This window comes from Colias croceus, chromosome 13, assembly GCF_905220415.1.
Source record: "Colias croceus chromosome 13, ilColCroc2.1".
Lineage (NCBI taxonomy): Eukaryota > Metazoa > Arthropoda > Insecta > Lepidoptera > Pieridae > Colias > Colias croceus.
Genome location: NC_059549.1, coordinates 10,795,669 through 10,822,515, shown reverse-complemented (window position 1 = coordinate 10,822,515; position 26,847 = coordinate 10,795,669). Strand labels below are relative to the sequence as shown.

Here is a 26,847-nt window from a genome sequence, read left to right as displayed (position 1 = left end):
GCGAGGATGGGAGGGAATGAGGATAGGGAAGGAGAGGATGGGTAGGGGATGGGAAGGGATGTGGGCCTCCGGACCCCTCACTCACCGTACGGAACGCGACAGTACACTGAAAAAACGTGACGGCTATAAATAAACAAGTTGCTGCTATTTACAACCGAGTAACTTGCTTCGGAGGGAGCCTGCAAAGTTTGTTGCTAAAATTATACAAGTCAACTTTGTTAACGTATGTTGGTAATATAAACCCACTAAGCTGGTCAAAAAATACGTATTAAAGGTTTGTTGCTTTTAACCTATTCACTCAGTAAATATAACTTACCTACTTACTATAGTGAATCGCGTTACTCTGTTAACAATACCCAACGTGCTCTGTTGTTTTTAGCAAAGTTGTTGCGTAAAACTAGCTAAGTAACACGATAATGTTAATCATATTTATTGGGTAGGGACAGCCAATCTACTTTGTTACTTCTACTCAATTGAAAATTTGTATACGTAGCCAAGTTACTGGGTACTGTCAATCGTGTTCATTGGTTAACTATAACTAAATATACTCTGTTCTTTCTAGTCAATTAAGATTGGTATATTTAGCCAAGTTACTTTGTATTCTTAGGCGGGTTTATTAGGTAACCATAGCTAAAATACTTTGTTGCAAGTACTAATTCAAACGACACATATTAAGCTATATATTTTCAGTATAAGCTGACCTGTGAATGTTTGTAAAACCTATACAAGGTGTAACAGAAAGGGGATATACACATCCGAACAGGGCGTGATGCACTGATGAAACTGAACAACGTTTCCCAAGGAAAATGGGTCGAAAGATGAAAAAAAAATTAAACCTCTCCATTATTTTCATCTTTTGACATAATGTTCTTTGGGAAAATTGTTCAGTTTCATCAGTAGGTACATCACGCCCTGCTTAGATGTGTGACCCCTTTCTGTTACACCCTGTATGCAATGTGAAGTCAGCTCATACTGAAAATATTTACCTAGTTCGATATGTTGTCATTTGTCATTAGTGCAGGGGGCAAAATTTTGGCATGTCGGAAAAAAAGCCAATGAAACGTTCATGTAGGAAAATAACACTCATTTTACCGACACACCAAAAACTTATAAGAAACTGAAAGAAAATTATGCACATTAATGAAATTAGCTTTATTCAGTACACGATACAATCATTTCAAGTAACATACTACTTACACTTAGATACTACTACTTTTAAAAATAGTACACAATTCACAATGTCAAGAAACAATAACTATTTTGTGTTTTAATTTTCACAATAACAGGGTTAAATATAAATCATGAGTAAACTTTTAAGGAATGACTCACACTACGAACCTGAACAACTTTAATTAGGTCTATACCTAATCCAAAGCCAAATCCAACATCGTAAAAGAAATATCAGCTGTTTCATATACAAAAGTGGAATTATCTACTCTGCCATAATCTACGGAACAGCTGATTTTATTTCGCGATGTTGGAGTTTGTTCTATAATGAAAGTGGTTTAGGTTTGTTTACATAGAAACAAACAACCATTATGGTAATGTAAGCAAGTTACTACATCTAAATATTGTACTTATATGTATTTGATAAGTCAAAAGTTTAGGCAAAAACTATAGAATAAGTTAGGAGAATAAGTAATCTTTTTGATCTAATAATTTTATTACAACCCAACAAGTAAAACCGTTATTTTAAACATTTGAATTTATTCTCATTGAAACATAATTCACATTCGTCGTCGGGAAAATGATCATAAATGCTAAAACTTAAACATTTTTTGCACCAAAAAAAAAAATTAAAGTACAATAAGCTCTTTACATATTATATGGGAACTATATCCTACCTAATGTAATTTACTAAAGTAATAGGTATTTAATAAAGTAATAAGTATATGACAATATCTGGCTTGATCAGAAGTAACTTACTAATTCAAATATTTTTGGCTTGATTGTGGGGAAGCTTTCAGTGATATATTGTCCTTTGGTTTTCACAATCTTTTTCTAGCTGTAAAAAATAAAAAAAAACCTAAGTAAATATTATACAAAAGTAATTAAACTAAAGCAGACAAAAAATTCAAAAAAATTGAACTCACCAGAAGATATCCTTTGGGTTTTTTAAGAGCCGCATATTCATTGTATTGAGGTATTGGAGCTATAGTTAGTTAACTATTTTGCAGCAATTAGCTTCGTCTCTGTAGAGTCTTGCCACCTTAGTTCTACGGCTGTCCATGGCTGTTTTTGAGCCCTAATAGTTTGTCTTCTGCATCTTGCTCTTCTATAATAGTTTGAATTAAAATGATGATGAAAAGTTTTTAATGTAAATTTGAATCTGCCTTGTAGGTGCTGAGGCGGCGCTTCAACAGACACGTTCGTCACTCGACTATGATTTGATAGAAATGGCTGACTTTGCGGGCTACGCAGCCAATTCCTTGTTTCATTTTTATCAAGTTACTCGGTCAAAAATAGTATTCGCTCCATTGTTAATTGCCGAGCTGTGCTTATCTCCCAATAGATAAGTTACTTGTTTGTTTTTAAGTAAGAAACACGGTTATATGCATCATAGAAAGTTATTTAATTTTAGCCAAATAATATTATGTCTAAATTTAAATGATTTACTTGTCATTCAATCATTATGTAAGCTTGTTTATTTTTAACCGAACTCTGTGTAAATAGTAGCCAACTATGGTTAAGTCTAAAATTAAATAACTTGCTTATCATTAAATAATAACGTAAGCTTGTCTATTTTGAACCTAATTCGGTAAAGGTAATATTGACCGAGTCGGTAATTTTGAAATAAATAAGTACTTTTTTAATAATAGCCAAGAATATTTAGCAATACTTGCTTGTATAATACTAGCAAAGCTTTAATGCATATTTTAAATATGTCTTAATTGAATGCAGCAGAATAATTTTTAACCGAGCTAAATTGGTACTTTGCTAAAGAAAATTTTTCTCAGTGTAAACTGTCACTATGGCGCCGATATTCTGTGAGGGTGTGGTACCTTCCCCGGTGCGAGCGTGGCCCAATTCGTGCCGAAGCATGCTCGACTCCCACTTCCAGAAATCCTTGTCCTATTATATTGTACCTCTATACCAATCAATCGATTAACTTGGGTGTCAACAACAAAATTAGACCATAGCTATGAATTTAGTCGGTTCTAAGAACATTCTCACGTTTTACATTCTGGGTTGAAATAAAATAATTTTTATGTAAATTTATGTTGACCCCGTGTAATTTGAACCGCTCTATTTATTTTTCTTGTAACTAATTATAATTTAATCAAAAGAATAACTTCGTACGCCCCTAGTCACATTACACACAGCATAGTAACGTAGGTACATTGGTTAATTAATATCTCACTAAATTAAAAAACAAAATAAAATATAAGACTTTACTTTAAATAACTTATAAATAACCCGCTACATAATGAAAACATTGCACCATCATGCTCTAAACATAAAATGACTTAAACTTGAAAATAACTTGCTAAATAGCCATACTTGTGTTCCCAGTGGTGTGCTAGCCGGCCTAATGAGCCTCTTAGATAAGGGAGAGGACATGTATAGGGATTACTGTCAGCTATAAGCGGAAGCGATTTTTAAGTTTAAAAAAACAACTTAGGAATTCTTATTTTTTAAATGAATTCACATGCTTTATGAGAAAGTTTTTGATATCAAGATATGACGCTGAGTCGTAACTCGTAACCATTTAGTAGGAAAAAAATATATTTACCTACTACTACCTACCTACCCGTCCAGCTTTACCAGTTTTTTGGTCTTATATGAAAACAGTACTTCAAGCGTAATGAATTCTGAGTTGTGTGTGTTGTCTTTGATTTGATTGCAATTTAAATAAAAATATCATGATTATTTCAGTTTTTATTACGTGTAAACATAAATATGGCTAAAACATTTAGCTTCAAATCACTGTAAACTGATTCATCGCTTAGAAAAGTGCAAATACTAATGTTTCTATATAACTAATCCTGTTAATTGCAGTCCGCTCCGCCCACACACGACCGTGGCCTTAGATGCTGTATACCTGTAACAAATGAAGGTCGGTTTTAGAGGCTTTTAGCTGCATGATGAAACGGATAACGTTTGGATTAATGTAACATTTGTTGAATTTTGTATGTACCCATCTCATTTACATAACATTCGAGTAAAGAAGGTTTGGAATTTGAGAATTTGGAAGACTGATAAAACGTTGAGATGTGATAAATAATAAATTAAAAATCAATTAATATTAACGTATGAAAACAATCACATATAAAAAATAATGTTTGATAAATTGAATGAAATGAAAATGCATTTAATTCCAATTCATGAATGAGGAGAAATAAAAAACTCATGCCCTGTATACAGCATCTGACTTATTTTATAATCAATTTAATGTCTTTATGTAAACTTTGTGAAGAGTAGCGTAGTGTAGATAATATTACATCAAGTATATTTAATATTACCAAAGGAGCTCGGTGAAATTAATAAATGTTTGCATTTAAGTTCACGAAAGTCTTTCTTCGTTATATAAAGTGATCTTCAAGTCTTAATACATTTTGTAAGTCATAAGAAAGTTCTTTATACGCAAATCCAAATAGAATTTAAGAATTAATTTGAATATTAAAGAGAATCTCATTATTTCATCAAAACTTTTTTAATCCATTAACTCTCGAGAAAACATATTTATTGGAGGCATTTTAACGAAAATGTACAAGTTTTCCAGACGATGTTGATAAAAAGTTTTAATAGAAAATACGAGATATTTAATGAAAATCGTATTTCTTTGAAAGGGTTTAAGAAACCGAATAAAATAATTTAACAATGGATGAAATTTCATCAGGCAAACCGCTATGAAAAACTTTTAATATTTTAATAAAATTTGTACATAACGTAAATATTCTACAAAAGTAATATACCTATTTGAAATATAAGTCTCTGGGTTTACGAAATTTTTGTGCATTATGCAATAAGTATGTATCGTAAAATATTGAATACATTCGATATAGAATAAACATATAAGATGAAATAAATAATAAAACCTACATTGAAAATACTCGTATATATTTCTCGTTTAATATTATAACCTATATTGCTTTTGCCAACATTATAACGGCTTCACATCGATGCGACACCAATGGAGTGTCACCTTGCATTATACAATACATTTTATTCTTGCACGTTCATTTCAAGGTGAGATTTAAAATATTTTAACGTAATTCAGATCTTTTTCACTTTTAATCTTTTGAAGTATTTAATAAAAATATACCTATTGTATCATCTCAGGGTTCATCAGTTTGTTTCAAATATATGAACAACAAATGTTTAGTATAAATCTTAACGAAAATAAGTTGAACGAATGTAAAGTCCCGAACTTACTATTTATTTCTTTTAAACGGTTTAAAGATAGGCCATAAATCTGTTAATTTTAAAGTGCATTTATTTATTGCAAGATTTGCATATAAATTTATTATGTAAAACAATTGCTTATGCCTGAATAATGTTTCTAATAACGTAGATAAAACATGTGAAAAAGCAGAAACTTGAATCAAACTGTTCCACGGAAACGTTTTTGAATAAAATATTGCGATTCAATCCGTTGTCAGATATATTTTTACATAAAATTTTTTATCAAAGTGAATTATGCACTGTGTATGTAAAATTGATTGGTATTTTCTGCAATTGGTATTTCAAATTGAAATTCGATGTAAAAGCATTTTTAATTAAGAGTTTGTAAAATATTTAAAATTCCGAATTTTTGGAAAATGAAACTTTTATTTTTAGAATGTATGTTACTTTCAGTGGACTACAGACGGCTTTAGAAAAAGGAAGAACGTTAGCATATTGTTAATGTGATCTTTTCGATTGCATTTACTATACTTAGAGAATGTCATCAGCTATATACTGTTACGTTACTTCTCACCATCTATAAATAAGAGATCACTTTAATAGCATACGAGGGTTCGTTATAAATGCCATCTCGATTAAGCTACGCGTAATGGCATGTATGAAGTCATCAGTGACGTCACGCGTGTAACACGCTGACGTCATCAAAGATGCTGTTATTAATCTTCTTCCATAATAGATTTTATGGCTGAGAGTTTTATGATAGAGCAATGAAGGGGTTATGGCCTGATGGAGATAATTGAGATTGTCATACATTTTCAAGGTATATTGCAAGAAATATGCAAATTAATATATAAAATAAATGTGCTGGTAATTACTAGATGTCATTAGTGATCGCATGTAGATCAGTCTTTTGTTCAATGTATTTGCAGCCTTTTTAGCCAATCTTGTTAAGTTTCGCAGGTATGTTTTGTTTGTGTTTCAGAATGTAGTCAAGTATAGTTTTTATCTTTTTATAAAAGTACATACTTTTGATTAGGTATATGACTTTGATTCACAAAAACATTAATTCCTTCTTACCTTTGTTATCCAACTTATTCCACCGTGCAATATCGCCAAACTACAACCCGCACTAACCTACCCAACATGACTCAGTCCTGACAGTCCAATAAGCCGAGAAGCAGCCTGTATTTCCCGCCAAAACGATGAGAAAGATATTGCACGCAGATATTACAAGACGCGGGAAAAATGGTTAAGCCCCGGGGGGAATCAGCGCCTTGTGCCTTGGGTCGCTTCACAATTTGGTAGCATTATTTTATTGTGCAAATAGTAATGATTTGGGGGACCTTGATATTTGACAGGTTTATTTATTTGTGCTTACGGTGTGTTTTTATTATCCGACTGCGACGAAGGAGGATTTTTTTGAAGAAGGATTTTTTTGTAAATGTAAATAATAATCAGAACGGTAGAGTTCGAAGTTTGTTGTTTTTAATTGCAAATAGTGAATTTGCAATTTAAAACTACAAATTCGATTGTATATGATAACGAAACATATATCTAAAATCTATATGCGAGGTAAAACATGCACGGTTTTTTTAAGCAAGCCTAAAATTGATCAAAATCAAATAATACATGACAGTTAATCGTTAAATTACGCCATGAAAATGTTTATAGCAAACTGAAAACTATTAACTAACATCAAAAATTAAAAAACTTATATGTTGAAGCTTTTACCAGTTCCTGTTAGTAGAAAATTCTCTCAAGTTCACAAAGATATGAAGTTTACCGAGAGCCTTACTTTAATACAACTTTAATATTCTTTAGTATATTCCGAAATATTGGCTAAGACTTAAGTAAACTACTATAAAACAGAGAATTTCTAACTCTAACGTTTTATTAAAATAATAATCATGTTTATTTTTGTTTATAATGCTTCTTCTAATGTAGAGCTAATTTAAAATAATGAATGTCGATTAAAAAGTTAAGAGCTTAGCTGTTGAGATAATAACATAATGAATCTAAGATTTCTCCACCTATTTCATATTCGTAGCTATAATTGATTATCTTTATTATGTACCTACTGAAATTAAAAGAAGGCTCATGGAGTCGAGATAGGTAATTACAATATTTGGCACTTTTTATCTAATTAAATGAAACAGATAAATAATTTCTCCAAAGTCCACGTTAAAAACACGAGAAACATTCTTACTATTTAAGTTTTTGAAGCGATCGTAAACTCAAACTCAAACTCAAACTCAAACATTTATTTATTCAATTAGACTTCTTCGAGAAGCACTTTTGAAACGTCAATACATATTTTTATCATTTACCACCGATTCGGAAAGCAGTATCTATGGAGAAGAATCGGCAAGAAACTCCATAGTTGCTCTTTTAAATCATTTCAGTATTACAATTTAATTTTACAAAATATGTAAGTAACCGTACGTATATATTATCATAATATGCCAAAGAACTGTCCTGCGGTTCTCACGCGACAACCCTCCATGGGTTTTTATCTTCCATATATTCCTTAATGCTGTAATAGGCTCTCTGAACTAAGACGTTTTTTACATAATTCTTAAATTTAGCACTACTAAACTCTTTAATACTATGAGGAATTTTGTTGTAAAAAAGTATACCTTGACCCATAAATGAATTTTTAACTTTAGCTAACCGGTAAAATGGCATTTCAATTTTATTTCTGTTCCTTGTGCCATAACAGTGTCTATCTCCTACTCTTGTGTGTAAGTCTGCGTTTTTGTGTACATATAAAATATTATTAAATATATACTGTGATGGTACAGTGAGGATACCAGTATTCTTAAAGAGATCTCTTAGTGAGTCCCTAGCACGTAAATTATATATAGAGCGTATGGCTCTTTTCTGTAATATAAATATAGTTTCAATATCTGCAGCCCTGCCCCATAGAAGAATTCCATAGGACATAATGCTATGAAAGTAGCTAAAATAAACCAATCTAGCCGTGTCTACATCGGTGAGATGCCTTATTCTTCGAACTGCATATGCAGCTGAACTAAGCTTAGCAGCGGTGGCGGCAACATGGGCCCCCCATTGTAACTTCTCATCTAGTGTCAATCCAAGAAAAACAGTAGAATCCACAGGGTATAATACCTCCCCGTTTAAAATAATATCCCTTTTTACCTTTTTTACATTTGGAAGGATAAATTCTACACAATTTGTTTTTTTTGCATTTAATAATAAATTATTAGCAGTGAACCAATTGGATATGCGTAAAAGAGCAGAGTTTACTTCGTCAACGTTTGAGTCATGTCTATCCACATTAAATATTAATGAGGTATCATCTGCAAACAGTACTATTTCACACGTAAAAAGTAGGAAATAAATAATTTGCGTCTATTCAATTTGAAAAATAAAATTGTTTCGTCAAATTATAGCATGGACATTAGACAATGGACATAATATTATGTCTCAATTTAGCCGCTGATAAATAATGCAATAAATATTGCTTTAATAATTTTGTGAAGCATTTCTCTTCATATTAAATACTTTATAGAAATACATACAGACAATCCAACGTTTAAAAGCAAGATGAAATCAAGACTGCATTGCAACCGCGAAGCTCTTTGGAACAAAAGCGTTGATGGCGCGGTTTGCACTGGAGTGGTTCAGTTATAACCGGTTTGAGCTGGAATATTATTTCACATTTCGCATTTCTTGCACCATTGTTTCATTTTGATATCTAGTTGAGCAAAATTGCGGTTGATGAACGTAAAATAGGATTCAATTTATTATTGAAATAAATAGACGTTCTGTATCATCAGACGTTCCGATTAAACTAACAGACAAGTAGGTTAATAAATTCAAAAATGTAATTCACATTTGAAAGGTCTTCCATACTCTTTCCCTACTAACAAATGAGAAACGCACTGATGACTTTTATTATAACACTGTTTGAGCGTTACTTATTGTACTTCATTGTATTTGTCATTTCTACTGTTTTCCCTCAGCTAGTCGCTCCAAGCTCCAGAGTGTCAGCCAAGTCCACATGCATTCTTTTCGAAATAAATCAAACGCGACCGCAACGATAAATGGTTGCAACAACTTGATTTATTTAACACCACTCGCCGTAAATAACTTGGCGCTCGTGTTACTGTGACTCGCTTGTTTTTCATGTTCCATTCCTTAGTACAATATTAGTTTTATCTGGTTCTTGTGTGTTGGATTGAGAGAAATTACGACGATGAAAGGGTATCTTCTATAATCTAATGTCTAGAATATCACAGCAATATACTGCTCTGACTATGTTGTCGCTCATGTTTTTAATCAGCATTATAGAACTATAAAACAACTCCAACATATTATTATGTCTAATAATGTAATTAGAGTCAAAAACTATATATTTTGTACATATTGAGATCAAAAATTACATCTCTAAACATGATTTACAATTTAAAATTATGTTCTTTTACTTCAATGCAAAAATTAACCGCGAACGAATGTGTGCATATTTTCCAAAAGCGATAAATTAGTTCAAAGGTCATCGGCATACAGATATTATTTCGGTAGTTTATCAGGTGTTTAAGTTGTAATTAATTATAGAGCAGCATATACTATTTAGCACAAATATCTTCTTCCTAAACAATAAATCACGGAATAATTACACACCCAGTTAACACAGCTTAAATAACATCCTATAAACTATCGAAATCATCATTCAATGCCCCCAAAAAGTAATTAAGGCGTCGCCACACAGTCCCCGCGCCGCAGCGTCAACGCAAACGCTTCGAATTAACTTCACGCGACAGTGGCGCCACTAATTGGCCGTTGTCATGGCAACCGAGCGGCCGACGAATTACAAGAGACAGCAATCTATTGAAAGTGACAATTAAACGCGATATTGTACACGAAATTTGTCAAATAATTGGGTATTCATACTTGTACGTGAGTTGTGCCAATTAAGAAGCTACCTACGCGAATTTTTATACATTTTCCTTTGTTCATCGTTACATATAAAGGAGTATAGTATAATAGATAATAGTGTATTCAATTACCGAGAGAACATCGTACGGCTCGCTACAAAGGAAATGTGACATTAAACAAAGAGCATTCCCCATGAAAACATTTGTTGTTTGCGATGTAAGGGTTGCTTTTACTGTGTTTGTTCCAGCGTGTGTAATAATGTATTGTATCTTTATTAACAGGAACAATATTTACAAATAAATAAAGCCATATTATTTCAAAATGTTCTTTACATAATATATAATTTAGCTTTAGACTTTGGTTTATATATTGAGATATTAATCTTGAATGAATAGACTGATATATTACGGAGTATCAAAGGAGAGGACCAATCTACTGACAGTCCGGTTACCTTGTTGTTTACACAAGTCGATATATTAATCTAGTGTACGTAGTTTAGTGTAAAGTGCTTGAATTACACGATACGCTTTTCGAAATACCTACATTCAAACATAAATGTTGAAGACATTTATTTTTAAAAACATCACTAAATCACACACAGAGAAATACCTACAATTTTTTGATATAGATAACAAGCATGTTATCTCGCTTAGCGCTCAAAAAAAATAACAACGAATTGAAACATTAGTTTGAACATATTATTTGAAACGTTAGTCGTATAAAAGGTTCTTCACACAAGAAACATGTCTGCCAGAGGGCGTATAATTATGCTTGCATTAACAGACCGCATTCATTATGACGCACGGATACTGCACTGTGCGGTTTGCTGAATGAGTTATACATATATATACGACTGTGCAAAAAGGAGTAATGTTTTCAGAATGTGCCTATGTATGTGAAATCATTGTATAATACCTAGGTACATTAAAAAAAATCAAATGTTGTATACCTATCTAATAAATATACTTATTATAAATCATTATGTACTTAACTATATGTAGTCAATTAATTGTACTTATATGTAGTCAATTAATTGACGGCACAATTGTTTTCAGGCTGTAGCCGACTTTTTATAATCTAAATCTTTTCAAATCCGATTTTCATGATTTCTTTGGCGAACATAAAAAAACTAAGGTATGACGAAAATTATTGATCAACTATCATATTAATATTATACACAACTCTATCACTCTATTTTAAATCCAATTAAATAATCATACAACCGAAAAACAACTCCCTCAAAGATTTCTTGCACCGCTATAACGCAATAAAACAAACACTACAACTATACCTATCAAACCACGAATCCGTTCCCAAATTCCGCTCTCATATACAGGATGCTCTCTATTGCTCACAGAATAAACATTCCCGTTTGTATTGACAAAGAAACCGAGCATTTGTCGTATTGCGGCATCGCACAAACAAAACTAACAACGGAATTCTGAATGCTATAAAATAAACTATTTTATTTAGATTTATTCTTTTATTAAAACTATATTGAAAACGTGGCGTTTTTTGTTACCTGAAACACACGTGTCGCCAACAGATTTGCTGACGTTTTGTATCAGTCGGGGTTTCTTCAGCCCTTTAGCTATGAAAACAGTAGATATTTATTTGCTAGCTTCGTTTTAAGTTTTTAAATAAATTATGAATTTTCACATAAATCATAGTTATATACCTAAATCATAACAAATTAACCAATAAATTAAAAAAAAATGTTCGTTATGTAAGTACATAAAAGTTTAAACTTTTAAAAACTTACGCATACGAAATCACAATTCATCCAATATTAACAAAAAAGAACAAATCAATTTCAATAAAACAAGAAAGACAGTCAGTCAATTAATAATGACATCATCGCGAAAACCAAATATTAAAAGCTTCCATTATTCAAGATTAAAACGAGGCTCATTGATACCAAAAATACTGAAACAATACTTTCAAGTATCAGTCTCGATCAATTTTTATAAATTCAACTTGAAGCACAGATAACAGACGCAGAGCTGTCAATTAATATCAATTTGCTGGCAGCACTGGAATAGCTGTCAACACCATTTTTGGAACACGAAAATTCAATCATCAACCATTTTTCCACTTCATTTGTGAATTTTGTAACGTTTGACGTTTTTGTTTTTATCACTCGCTGTAGTCTGTTATTATATTAGCGTTCAATTGGCGTTAGATCAATATTTTTCGTCGGCATACATCATCATGATTTTTCTTTCGAAATAAATGCCTAATTTTCTCTTTCTATCATGATCTACTAAACTGTCGAAATCCTTTCCAACTGAGGGCAATTGAATAGGTAGAGTTTGTACGCCTGCTTGATCAGTAGGTAATATGCAATGGACTACGCTGACTTGGGATTGACCGCTAACTAAGATCATTAGACTTGATTTGCAAATTTGGTTTCAGCAAGCTACTAATGCCCTGTTATTTGAAGAATTTCACGACAGTTAATGATCACTTATACATAAGAAAAAAACGACGTGTGGAACTCGGGGACTGCCGCGGTAAAGCTATTGCATGCTATGCCTTCAAGCCACACCACCGCCCGTCGGAGTGGGGAGCGTGAGGTTTTTTCGTTACGGAATTTCTCGATTCGGTCCCCGCGCTCAAGGCCCGCGATAGAAGCTATGCAATAGCTTAAAAAACATGCCACGTTTTTGGAGATTCATTATAGTCTCTACAAAACTTTCAACAGATTAAAATGCAACTCATAAAAGATGCGACATGACTAGAATGATAAGCAATTAATTAAACTTAGCAAGCCACAGACTATAAAACGGCTTAATAAAAATAATTACGCATAAAATCGCGGAATAATTTATAATCTCGGCCGTAACTTGGAGTCGCCTTCAACTTGGAATATACTTGAGTTAATTACCGCTTATCATTTTTATTTTATGAGAAATTTATTGCTAAAAACTCCGACAGTCTCTTTTAGTACTTATAGTATAATGGCCATAATGGAAATTACGGAAAAATACCGCTCTCTTCGCGTTCATTTGTCATTTTTTTGAAGATCAATTTAGGTCATGTATTGTTCTAAATACCTAAATCAAAATATGAAACTGTACTAACTAGACAAAATAAGATTAAATGCAGTTGTGGTGTTTTAGCTCTAGTTGCCTTTACAATATTATTTGATGAATAGTTTTAACAATTATGGAACTATTTTGATAGATAGATATAATAATCGATTAATTAGCATTCTTTATTCAAAGATATTCATATCCCAAAATAAAATACTATAACATATCTGAATATACTACTATACCGTAAAATCGCGATAAACTCCGTAGTTCAAGTATGACACAATTTGACTTAAAGTTCGACTACAATTATTTTCAGTTGCTTCTTATTAATACTTTTACGTTTATAGTGCTCTATTTCATCTGTTTTATTTAAGAAATAAATCTTGTTTTGAATTTTACACGAGTGGGTGATACCTACGCTAGGAGTTAACAAATTATGAATAACATTATAAAAAGTTTTTAATATCAAAATCATACTAAAAATTAAACAACCTACAACAAACTACCAATAATAATTTCAATATACCAACTACAAAGATTTATTTCACTGATGTTTCAATCCAGTTTGCGCATGCATCGATACCTACATCATGCCGCAGCCGAATTGGAATTCCGTCCGAGTTGCCATACTTTGCAATCACATGGAATATTTTAGAAGAATACTTCATTTTAAATTCAATTTGTAAAGCTTTGCGGTCTCGCTGCAACAATATGCGAGGAATACGATGTTATTTCACTTGGTCCGATGGTTATCGGGAACTGCATTCGACTTGGAACCGTTTAAAGTGTAAAAATATCGGTTTCTCTGTTATTGAAGCGGAAGTAATATAGTAGTGTAAGTAGTGCGAAATTGCTTTTATAGATTGGATATTTTTTGTATCTGTTTGATTTATACTGTCTTTGCATTTTTGCATTTCGGAGAAATTATGTTAAATTGGTATTTTAATACTTTCGTAAATAGCCATTGATAAAAAGTTTATAACTTATGAACTAATGAATCCTGAAAATATATAAAATTCTAATATGAACATCAAAATCCCGACAAGTCACGTAACTGCGATCGCTCCGTAACCTAAGCACACATTAATTTCGTATATTGGATTAAACTTCAGCTTTTAATAAAACCCTTTTATTTGATCCGTTTTTGGCAATTATTCTGTTTGTTTGTTTGCACGTGCAAAAGCTTTAGCTTCTGAAACCTTTATATTAATTAATAGACAGGTGAAAATTGCTAAAGCTAATTGGTAATCTTTTGCTGGCCCATGATCGAATGAAAGCAGAGAGAATTAAAAATAATTTGTTAATATAAATAATACCTGGGTTTTAACGATTTTTGAATTGCTGTTTAAAATTAGGCAACACTTGGTACGAAGTACTACGAAAAATGTTCGTCAAACATTAGCTACTGTTTGAAATAAAACGCCTCTCCAAAATGTGAAATAGAAGAAGAAGAAGTAATAAATAGACGTAAATTATTGTACATTTATAAAAAAATATTGTTCACGCCTAAACAAAAAACGATGTGTGGATCAGCTAACTGAAGGATACTTCATAAAATAGTATACAGAGTTCAATACATCCTCAACACATTATACCCACTTCACAGACCATTCTCCAGGCAACAATCTAAACACAGCTCTAACAACATTTCCTCAAACAACAACAACACGAGCACCGCTCAAATACAGTTTAGAACAATCGAAATGCTCTTTAGTCGTTCCGGCTATTACACGGTACATATCAACAGGAAATTGACGATTGTATCCGGCCTTGTTTCGAAGAACTTATGTTCGTTAAATATACTTTCATATCAAACATTTCCTAGTAAATAAAACCCATGATTAGATTCTTTGTTTGTTTCGTCTTTGAAAAATCCAAAAACACCAAAACTTGGTTTAATCTCCATAAACAATTTTTACGTTTTAAAACTTTGATATTCAAACATAAAAATAAATTCAGTAAAAAGTAAAAATGTTAATTTTCTGCCATTAAAATAAAATTTATTATACCTCACGTAGAATGACATAAAAACTCATTTCACATTTATCTCACGAGAAACTCCTCGAACAAAGCGACACTGACAATACATTTCTCGTAGCTTTCAGAAAAACGGTTTTGTTCAAAGGAAGACAGGAATCGTCAGAGTTTCCTGCAAGCGCCGCTTCCTTCACACAAACGCGAAGATATATATCGCAGTGATATTTCTATAGATAAAAACGCTTTTCACCTGTCGCGAAAATCGCTTACTGTTATTTAAATTTGTTCGCGTATATAATCCATTAAATACGTTTGAAGGACAAATTGAAGGAAAAATAAAATTGTATGATGAGTAAAATTCTACGAAATAAACGTTCATATTTATCTTCAATGAGGGAAAATCCTCTTATAGCGTTCACATCATTGATTAATATAACATATTATATTTATTCATACGAATTTAAATACACTTATTATTTATCTGGCTGTGAGTTTTATAATAAAATGTAAGCACCGTTGTAACAGGTTATTTTTAAATATTTATTATGTTTTAGGAATTAAAGACTTTAATGGATTCAATCCAACCCGTGTTTTGAGAGTTTAAAGGTCGCGTAATGGCAATACCGTCACGTAATGAAGTAAGGCGACGATATATTTTTGAATCTTGCCAAAGAAGATTCACTTCTGACACGTGTCGGCGCACACGCTCTTTTTTCGTTGGAAAATATTTTATGTACACTAATGAATACTAAGAATAATAAACACATTAAATAGATGTGGTTAGAGAATAACAAATCATGATACCAGTGGGATATGTAGAAGCTGGTTTTATAGCAATTCATTAGGGAATAGAGACATTAGCATACATTAAGAGCGGATGGCTTCTCGCTCGCATCGCTAGCTCACCTGCCGTATCCTACATAGACCTAAACTATTCTACATAATTATTGTAATGAAATTATTAATAATTAAGTAAATTGTACAACATATTTTTGATACGGCTTAACGGCCGGCCAGTCGAGTAGACTGGTCGAGGATCCTCCCTTCTTCGATGGAGGAATTCCACCTTCCTTCCTCCACATGTAAACCAGTTCCAAATATACACAAAATTATGAATAACTAGCAAAACACATCAACCGCCTACAAATTCCTTACAACAAAACTATGGGGTGGTGTGGGTCACACGTGGTATAATTTCACACTACCCGCATACAAACACGCAATATGACAATTTGGCGTGAAATTTCATTTCTATAACGACTGTTTTTCAATAGTTTTTATATTCCAATTTTCTTTTTTGGTACTACAGAAGTTTAAATGTGTTACGATTTGCGAAAATTAGGGGATTTATGGTGCTTTTCCACCAATAATAAGCGAGGAATGTGTTTGTAAATAACCAATCATATCGCTTCATTTAGTTTGAAGTTTGAGCATTTAGCGTTTGAGGTTGGTTTGAGGCGATAGTATTGGTTATTTACAAACGCATTCCTCACGTATTATTGGTAAAAAAACACCCTTAGTCCATGAACTGATCGAAGTCCGCAACTGTTTTTCTATTCGGTAATCCCATTCATATGTTTGCTTTCCTTTCCCTTATCTTAGCTCTACGCACAATTATCTTTCCTGCTTTCCTCATATTATATTATCTGTTCACATTAATTTACTTTGGAGTCTATTTTCTCGCAGTTGTTTATATTAATCCTATCTTACTATAACTTCAAACTATCACTAGAACACAAACTGTCCTTTTCAAACAATAGTTCCATAGTATCGCAATGCTATTTTACTAAGAGCAATTAACCTATAGAGTTCTTATATTAAGACAGAACAAAATACATATTTTCTAATCTACTTACTCTTAGTCAATAACAGCATAAGCCAGATTGAGATAGCGATAGAGTATCTGCACTGTCTTCAAACGTAGCGCGCCGGCAGTCAGTTTGTTTTCCAACCAGCTGGTGGGCTCAGTGCGTCAAGTGTTTTTAACGAAATATTTAGAAAATATAAAGTGTACAGTGTTTCTTTTTATTAGTCAGTGTGCTAAAATAACTATTGTATGTTTAGCAACCGGCTATCACTAGTCGAATGGGAGTTTTGGATAAAAACAATGTAAAAATATCTTTCCATCGGTAAGTGATTTTCAGCAAATTGATAAATATTTATGTTTTAAACCTATTTGAAGGTTTTATCAAGCGCTTTTTTGTAATTTTATGTTGTAACTGTAACATTTACCCACTTTATGGGGTTGTGGAATATAAAATAATGAAATAATTTTTAAAAAACGTCACAATAATATCACGTTTGGCATTTTGTTTACCACCGTAGTGTTGTAACACATCTAGCGTATATTATCGATTTATGACAAAAAATCTATTTCATATTAACGTTGATTTATTTATTTTGTTTCATAAATCAGATTTATATGTAGTTGTTGTTGCAAATAATAGATGTAAATTTTTTACCGCAGGAAAATAAAACATACCACGTGGTTGTTTTATTTGCACTATGTGTTTTAGTTTTCGTTTGTTGTTTATTAATTTCTCTTTCAGATTATTAATAAATTCATTTTGTTTTAGATTTCCAGAGCTAAATAAAAAATGGGTATAAAACGTGAGACATGAGTTGATTGGACGCCGCCACAATTTGCAATATTGTGTTCACTGCATTTCGAGCCTACTTGTTATCAAGATGGATACTCTAGAAGAATTGTGCAATCTTACGCTTACGTTTTTTTTGTTCCTGTAGATAATAAATACATTTGATTAAAGAGAGTGAATTTTTATTTTGAAATTTTTTACACATAAGTTACCTACTTTAAATGTGTAACTATGTGAAAATTAAACGGTTGATTAAATGACAGTTCTCATAGATGAGAAACTACTATTGAAATACATACTTAATATACATGCGTTTTCAAAGAAAAACCCGCATAGTTCCCATTCCTGTTGGATTTACGGGATCAAAAGTAATTTTTCCAAATTTCATTTTAATCGGTTTAGTAGTATTCGCGTGAAAGAGTAACAAACATCCATCCTCACAAACTTTCGATTTATTAGTAGGATGTTAGGAAAATGTTTTCATTAAGACTGTCCTTTTATTAACTTGTTAAAATGCTGCATGATTCCTTCATGCTGACTGTGCCTTTCTCCTCACTCCTTTAACTTTATCATCATTTCCTTCTTTATTTTAAATTACATTTCAAGTTTTAAAATTTCTTTTATAATGTACTAACTTTCCGCCCGCGTTTTTAAAGAAAATCCTGCACAGTTCCCGTTCACGTGGGATTTCCGGGATAAAACCTAACCTATGTGTGTATGTACAAAATTTCATTGTAATCGGTTCCGCAGTGAAAGAGTAACATCCCTTCTCACATAATTTCGCATTTATTATATACGTAGGATTAAACAAATAATGTATTCAACTGAAATTAATTATAAGTTTTGTTTTTTTATTATTTATTATTTCACGAAACCGTAAATGCAAAATACATTCACGATTTTATCGATTGAAGCATATCCCATCACTATCACCTTCTATCTATCTAAATACGTACCTATAGTAAAAATGGTGCCATGACTATGTTGAAACGTAGCTTGTTGTCTATAGCTGTCTCATTCTTTCATACGACGTTTTCTTTAGATAGAGAGAAACAAATATATGTAAATTGTATACGCTCGATACAAGTACTCTATAGGTTAATTGCTCTTAGCTATTTTATTTTAAAGCCTTTCCTGTAAAATTGAACACGTACCTACAATGTTTTACAACCAAATGACACACGTAGGCAATCTAACTACGCCGTAGCACCGTAGCGCCGTAGCGATGTTACACCCTTTGTTAAACATTACTTATACGTAGGTTTTTCCATATTTTTTATGTTTTGTGCATTCAATTTAAATTTTCCCATTTCACATTTTCCAGCGAAATAACATCATTTTAATGTTTTTTGGTTGTGTTTTACGCACATAATGATAAAATTTACACACACAAAATATACATAATAATATAACACATTCAATACGTAACACAAATATTTTAGTAAAATCAAACACGATTTCTTATGTAAAATTTCTGAACAAATATTCTACCAACTGAGCCATTCACTCGTGGCGAAACGACTTCCCAACGTAGTTATACACCTAACTTTATACCCTCGTTGGCGTTCCCAAAATTCGGCGACAAAGGACCGTCGATTGAGTAACAAACAGTGCGAGTTCGGGTCAAACAATTTCGAGAACAATTCGAGTTGGAGCAATTCAATCGAGTTTCAATAGAGACTGCACTACGCTAACTGTGCACTTTAACTTTTCAATTAATATCCATTGAATTTGTTTTCGAGTTGTCTTTGGTTCGTGCTTTTTGTGATTGTTTTTGAGTAAGGAATTAAATTATTAAATTAAAAGTTATTAAAATAAAACACAATATAGAAAAGATTCATAAGAATATGTTTTTACATTTGAATTTTATTTTAAGAAACGTATCTCTTTTGTTACTTGTTTTAAATAGAATTAACGACCGTGACTCTGACGTGCCCTTTTGTGACGTACGTCTACAAATGGAGAAAAGTAATAGAATTAAAATGAGACATTAATATCTCGTCTTGGCAATATAGTATTAAAAGAAAGACCTTTTTTGAAAAGAAAAAAAATACATATTTTTTTAAATATCTTATCTAAAATTAGATATATCTTACCTAAAAAAAACTTAAGAAATGACATGTACGATACAGGATTTTTATTAATATTTTATTTCATATTCATACGTGATAATATACACTACGGATTACAAATGCCAACGCGTTTCTTCCAAACGATGTTCGAATAAATCGCCTTGTATCTAAATAAGGATCGACCAAAGAGACGAGAAAGAGACTTAAACAAGCAATTTGTCTAAACCCAGTCCCTAAAGCAGAGCACTAAAGTCCTCTTTGAAAATGTATAAATGCCTTAAATCTTCATTAAGCCAAAGGTACACTGGATGCACGAGGTGGTAAATTAACGAAGTTACATTCTGTTTGGTCAGCCATCGAGTTACTAAGTTAGTCAGAATGACTTTCAGAAATGCTTTAAGGTGAAACCTTTAATTTACATGGTTTATGTTTTTGTCGATTAAATGGTAGAAAATTATACATTTTGCAATAATCGTGTATTACCTATAACTATAATGGTTGAATGTTGACTATTTTTTATTGAAATACTATTGCAAAATAATTTATTTCGATAAATAAAATTGAATAATATCACAAGATTACGCCCGCATCGCTTCGCTCGCTTCACTCACGTATCGTGCGATAACCGTTTACTGTATAAAACTTCACACATTAATTATTTAATTTCATATTTTCCTAATAATAAGTAACAAATATTTTCATAAATCTTTCATTATTTTATAAGAGGAAATAAACATCAATGACACATTTATCTTTGGAGCAATATGTAGAGTTCATTTATATCCAGTTAAAGGTGTTACATTAAAGATAAATCTACTATATAAATACACGTAATTATATAGTACATAAAACTCGCCGATATTTTAATATTCGATTAAAGCAAAGAGAAACCCACTAAATAAGTTGCAAACATCGGTATTAAAACTACTTATAAACTGCCAGCAGAGCTTTGTTCAATCAACTAGAAAACTTATCAAAGTAAAATCTCTTGTTCACTTAAAGTCGACGTGCTAACCGAGTTTACTACCATGACTATACTAATTACAATGCTTTATTTGAGTCTCGAACAAGGTCTCGAAGGATATTAATTATTTATACATAGATTATTTTTTCATATAGACAAACAATCACTGTCCGATATTTTATTAAACAAATATTCTACTATTATCTGAGCATAGGAGAAATCTAACAAATGAAAAAAAAGCAATACCATATTTCATTAATAATAAATGAATCATTACACGATACATAATTATACGATATTTATCTTTAATAACGCTCCCTCTACACGCTGTCTCCTTCTCATAACAAACATAAACATTTTTCAACCTAGAAACTAATTTCTAAAATAAATAATATTAACTTAAATCTTCTTCTTTTCTTCCATAAATCTTCATCCACGTTGTGTAATGGGATGACAGACAGAGCCGCGTGTGTCTTATGATAGATTACAATCACACTACCAATAAGATCACACGCCGGGCTCCGTCTGACACTCCTTCTGTCTTCTCCCTGCTTCTCTTCTCTATTCTCAATCTCTTCTTGTTGAAGTTTGATAAAATGATATAGCTATATGATTAGGTATGACTAGTTAAATTAAAATGTTTTGTTAATTTTATTTAGAAATTCGTATATTAAAGGTTAAAGGGTAAGGTATTACACAGATTCAGATATCGTATTTGTTTGTTCTCAAAAACTACTCGACTGATTATGATAATTCGCAAAGCTGCAAATTTAACACAGGATATATTTGAATATATTTTCATCAATGGGCGACGACAAGCCTATATAAAAACTAAACTGTAAACAATACATCACAAGTCTACATAAATATAAAAAGCAAATCAGCAACCATTAGAGATTTATTCAAATGTTCAAACTGCGGGTCTTCGTGTGAATTATTCATTCGCAGTGTATCCATATTCCATACGGCGCCGGGCGTTGCGTTATTTATGAAATATCGGTTTCGATAGATACTAAAATACAGGCAAGTGCTATGTCAACTGATATTAAACAAATGAATCATAAATGTATCAGTTTTACACGTGCCGCTGCGTTTCAATTTAAAATAATATAGGTACACGTACTTATTTTAAATTAAAAGTAGATACTTTATTCTAGTTCCAATAAGAAAAATATACATATTTCGTTGTGGAGATTAAGCAAATAAAGTGATGTACAAGTATTCGACAAATTTTTATACCTAATAGATATTATCGTATTTTGATTAAATATACAATAGCAGATATGCATTATACAATAGTATTAAAATATACCAACAGTATCATCTGAATAAAACTAATTAAAAAAAATAAGCGTAGTCGTCTGTAGAGCTTTTACTCATTATTCAAAATTTTTATTGATCCTTGAATATAAACACAAACACAACAATCATATAATGATATCATATATTATATCTACTGCATTACACATCCATCAATATATTGTTGGATGTCATTAACGGTTGTGAAAGCCATCAATTCCGACTGAATAAATCAGTGTATCCTCTGCTAGAGCTATAGCTCCGTTGGCCGTCTCATTAATGTGTTAATTAGTTATTTACACGAATAATTGCTTATTTAAGCGTAACAGTAATAAAATTAAATAGAAAAATTCGAAAGTTTGTATGTGTGGCTGTTGGACTTTCGTGTACTACTGACTGCGACTACTAAACCGATTTCACATAAATCTATTTATATGATTATATTTTATTTTTCATTTATCTCAAAATATCTTTTAAAAATTTCAAAAGCGTGATTGTTCAAGCTACAGGTTGAGAATGCTTTTCCTCGACATTTATGTTAAACACCTCCTCTAGACCTAAATGTTGGTACTTGGTGCCACAGAGCAAGTAATATAGGTAGCTGGTGCAAGGAAGATAACGATCTCTCTAATGATTATATTCCGATACAATTTATTATAAAAGACAAAGAATATTTAATATTGAACTGGGAAGTAGTTGCGTCATAGTCATTTTAACTGATAACCGAAATATCAACCATATATCCAGAAACTGCCAATAAGTCTGAAAATATTTTCATATTCATATATCGATATGTAATTACGTCGGATCTAATATACACAGTATCAAAAGTTTAAGAATACCCAAACTCAAATTAGGGTCGCGTATATTAAGGAAACTCGTGAAATGTTCAAAAATGAACATTAATTTTAATTAACGACCGATGTTTAAGCTTTTAATACCTATAATTATAATCTAAAACTACCTTTCGAAAATGATATAACTTATAATATTCGTTATAAACTTTGTTTATTAAATTTTGTTAATCAACTCACTTTAAGGACAACTCCGACGTTTTTGCTTAGAGATTTACAATATTATTAATTTTTAATGGAAATATAATCTGTGACAAAAACTGAACATGATATTTCATAATATACGAATATACCTAGGTATCTATTGTTAAGAAAATTGTTCTTAGTTTTAAACTGCATCGGTTTAAAATGCGCTATTTTTCTATTGCTGTAAAAAGATATATGGCTCATGAATTTATTATTTAAACAACATCACACTTTCTAAGCTTTTATAACTTGTTTCTTTAAAATAAGTCCCTTCAATAAAGTTCTCCATGGAAAATATATCAGCCAAGTTAATATTTCGACTCAATCACGCCGGCACCGATCGCGAAACTTTGTTCTCAATTACACGTATTCCCGGGAGTGTGAGCAACTCAGCAAGTTACTAATGTGTGTAATTAACAATTAGCGATAATCAATAGTAATGTTTGTAGTTCATAATGCGAGTGACGTAATTGCAGAACATGTTTGTATAGCTAGCTGACCAGTTAAACTACAGCATCTACCGAAGAAACTAAAATTGGTTTTGATATTTAAATTGGTTTCTTTTTTTAATTGATACTATTGAAACAATACTAACAAACGTAACATAACATCTATTCTTATTATCCTTGCCTACAGTCTACACCCGTACGCATCTATCTATAGATATCCTACTTCCTACGTACTTACCCTACTTACTACTATAATAATATTATAATTGCGAAAGATTTCACGCTGTGTATGTGTGAGTTTGTTACTCTTTCACGCAAATACTACTAAACCGATTATAAAGAAATTAAGCACCCATATAGAGGGTAACTTGGATTAACACATAGGAAAGATTTTATCCCGGAAATCCCACGGGAACGGGAGCTATACGGGTTTTTCTTTGAAAACGCGGGCGAAGCCGCGGGCGGAAAGCTAGTATAAAATAGATTTATTTAAAATCCAAGAACCTACTAATTAACAACAACTACTCCTAATCTCTACTAATAATATAATATTATAAATGTGAAAGTAACTCTGTATGTCTGTCTGTCTGTCTGTCTGTTACGCTTTCCCGCTTAAACCTCTCAACCGATTTTGATGAAATTTGGCACAGACAATCTTTAGATCCTGAGATAGAACATAGGCTACCTTTTATTGCGAAAAATGTACCACGGGCGAAGCCGGGGCGGACTGCTAGTGTTCTATATTTATAACCAGCACTTGAGGTGCTAACATCCAAGTATATTAACATGTTAACTTACATGGCGCAATTACCGTTTATTGTACATTCAACCTGACTTGAAAAACAACTTCACAAAAACATACAAATGCCTAATGACCATTCATTGGATGGGGTGATTGTGATCCTCCCTTAGCGTTGTTGAGACAACTTCTTTCTTCTAAATACCTTTAGTAACTCTGGCATTTCTGGTGTTTACCTGAAAAGAAGATAAAAATAATTAATATTTTTCTGCTATTAAAGTGAAATATAGAAATAATTTAAATACTTAATCGAAGTTTTATTATTCAAACGCTCACCGGTACAATATACCATTGCGTAAGTACTTCACATAGGTTCATCTGTTGTTATGGTTTATCTTTGAAAATAATAGTAAATGGAAAACATCATTCGATAAATGCACGGTCAAATATTGTGTATAGATATTTGTAAACGGTAAAGTAATATAAACACGTGTATTACAGTTATATGAAAATTAGGTATATCAAATCAAATTGTATGACCCACAAATAAAAGCACAATCATATCACGAACCACCCTATTTTCGCAGTCGGTTAAAAAATATAAATCTACATAATATCTAGCACATAAATAGCCTCCGATGCGATAACCACAACCCAAAGCTTGCGACAATTTATGCGCCGCTTTCCGAAACGCCTGCATATTTTATGTGATAACAATTTTTATTGAACCCAATGACAGTTTAACGATCTTAAAAATATTGTACTTCCTCTTTTGTACTTTTATAGACTACAAGAACGTAAGTGTCGTTACAATTTTTATTTCAAAAGCCGTAAAGCTTGATTGTAATTAACTAGCTGTGATCCGCGGTTTCACCCGCGTGGCTCCACTCCTGTTGGTCGTAGCGTGATGATATATAGCCTCGATGCCTTCCTCGATGAATGGGCTATCTAACACTGAAAGAATTTTTCAAATCGGACCAGTAGTTCCCGAGATTAGCGCATTCAAACAAACAAACTCTTCAGCTATATAAGATTAGTATAGATAATGATAGAGCTATACCACACCCCGGACACTCCATACAAAATTATCGTTTTGACAGTCACACTGTAGAGACTGCAAATGTGTGTGTTAACGCTTTATGGTTGGCACATTTGTGACTAGCGTAAAAAAAAAATCGCGTTTTTCTGATGAAATACATCCGTAAACAGCACAATATCTAACCATTTTCTACGAAAAACGATAATCACAAATCCAAAATAATAAAACTACTTTAAGTCAATTTGATTAATGTTGTCAATCTTCGTTGCGTATCGTCCTTGCAGAAAAATGCGGACCATTTTTAGGCTGATCGTGCGGGGTGAGGTAAGTGTTTAATTTTGGCGGGAGGCGGAGAGTGTCCGTTCTGTAGCATTTAGCTACTATTATGTATTCTGTGGCTACCTATATCTATGTATAGTATGGTCGTATAGTGCCGTCACTTAAAAATACTGCTTTTAGGCATCATAATAACGCAGGTGTCTTCCATATTTCCAAACGAAACAACATCAAAGCCGTATAGGTACACCGTAGTAATTTCCTGCGCGGTGGCACACAAAGCCAGTTTCCGGTTCGATTCCCGACGCAGACACACTCGTGTTTCCCGCCTTTATCTGTTCCAATCCAACATCCTATTGTGAAGAATATCGTTTTTGTCATATCCTTTCGTGATAGATGCCTGTTGATAGGTAATATCGAATTCAAAAGAGTAGAAATTACAATGAAGAATTAACTGAATAGGAAAGCAATATTTTAAAGGTTATATCATATTGTTCTGTTAAGTTGGTCGCGAATAATTATTATGTTTTTAATAATATTAAATCCATTGAAATCGTAATATCCACTTGTTAAATAATGTCACTAGTTTTATTATTTCATTTTGATACAAAATCCGATACCATAAAAACTGTAAAACTCAAAATTTCCGCTACAGCATTTGACAAAAACCGTCAATTCGCAAAACGTCCACTCAGTCTGTACGGTTTACGTATTACATCGAAAGTGGACTGTATTTAGGTCGCTATAAATGCTGCTAATGATGCTATGATATTATGGGACCACTGGGAACACTTTAATGGCTGCTAATAATTATATATGTGATTTACGCGGATTCGAGCGGATAGAGCACTCGGGCGCTGCTAAGGGTGAACTGCGCTTTCCGGCCGGCTCGGCCGTCGCACGATAATACTGCTGAGGCAGCTTGACCTCATTTACGTTATTGCTCAATTATTGTAATATGTAATGTAACTATGGATAATAAGTAATTTAAAATAAAATATTTGTTCGCTGCTCGAACATGCTCCCGAAGCCCACAGAAGATATATATTAATTTTTTATAAGTCTTGAAATGTTTATAATGCTTAGAGATTATATTTCCACCACCGAGTCAC

The 26,847-nt window shown here is 32.2% G+C and overlaps 1 protein-coding gene and 2 long non-coding RNA genes across 4 annotated transcripts in view; all 3 read right to left on the bottom strand.

The window, feature by feature from the left end:
- Positions 1 to 26,847, bottom strand: part of LOC123697070 (syntaxin-binding protein 5) — a 220,656-nt gene that overhangs the window by 78,877 nt on the left and 114,932 nt on the right. The gene's annotated exons all lie outside the window — the stretch shown is intronic.
- Positions 1,138 to 2,969, bottom strand: LOC123696684. The gene is made up of 2 exons (XR_006752109.1): positions 2,094 to 2,969; positions 1,138 to 2,005 (listed from the first exon to the last, which is right to left on the bottom strand). It is a non-coding gene; the product is annotated as an uncharacterized LOC123696684 (long non-coding RNA).
- The window catches only part of LOC123696686, a 114,785-nt gene continuing 91,804 nt past the window's right edge, over positions 3,867 to 26,847 (bottom strand). For both annotated transcript variants that reach the window (XR_006752113.1, XR_006752112.1), the window contains 2 exons: positions 24,480 to 24,656; positions 3,867 to 4,042 (listed from right to left, as the gene is read on the bottom strand). This is a non-coding gene — a long non-coding RNA (uncharacterized LOC123696686). The remainder of the gene's footprint in view (positions 4,043 to 24,479; positions 24,657 to 26,847) is intronic.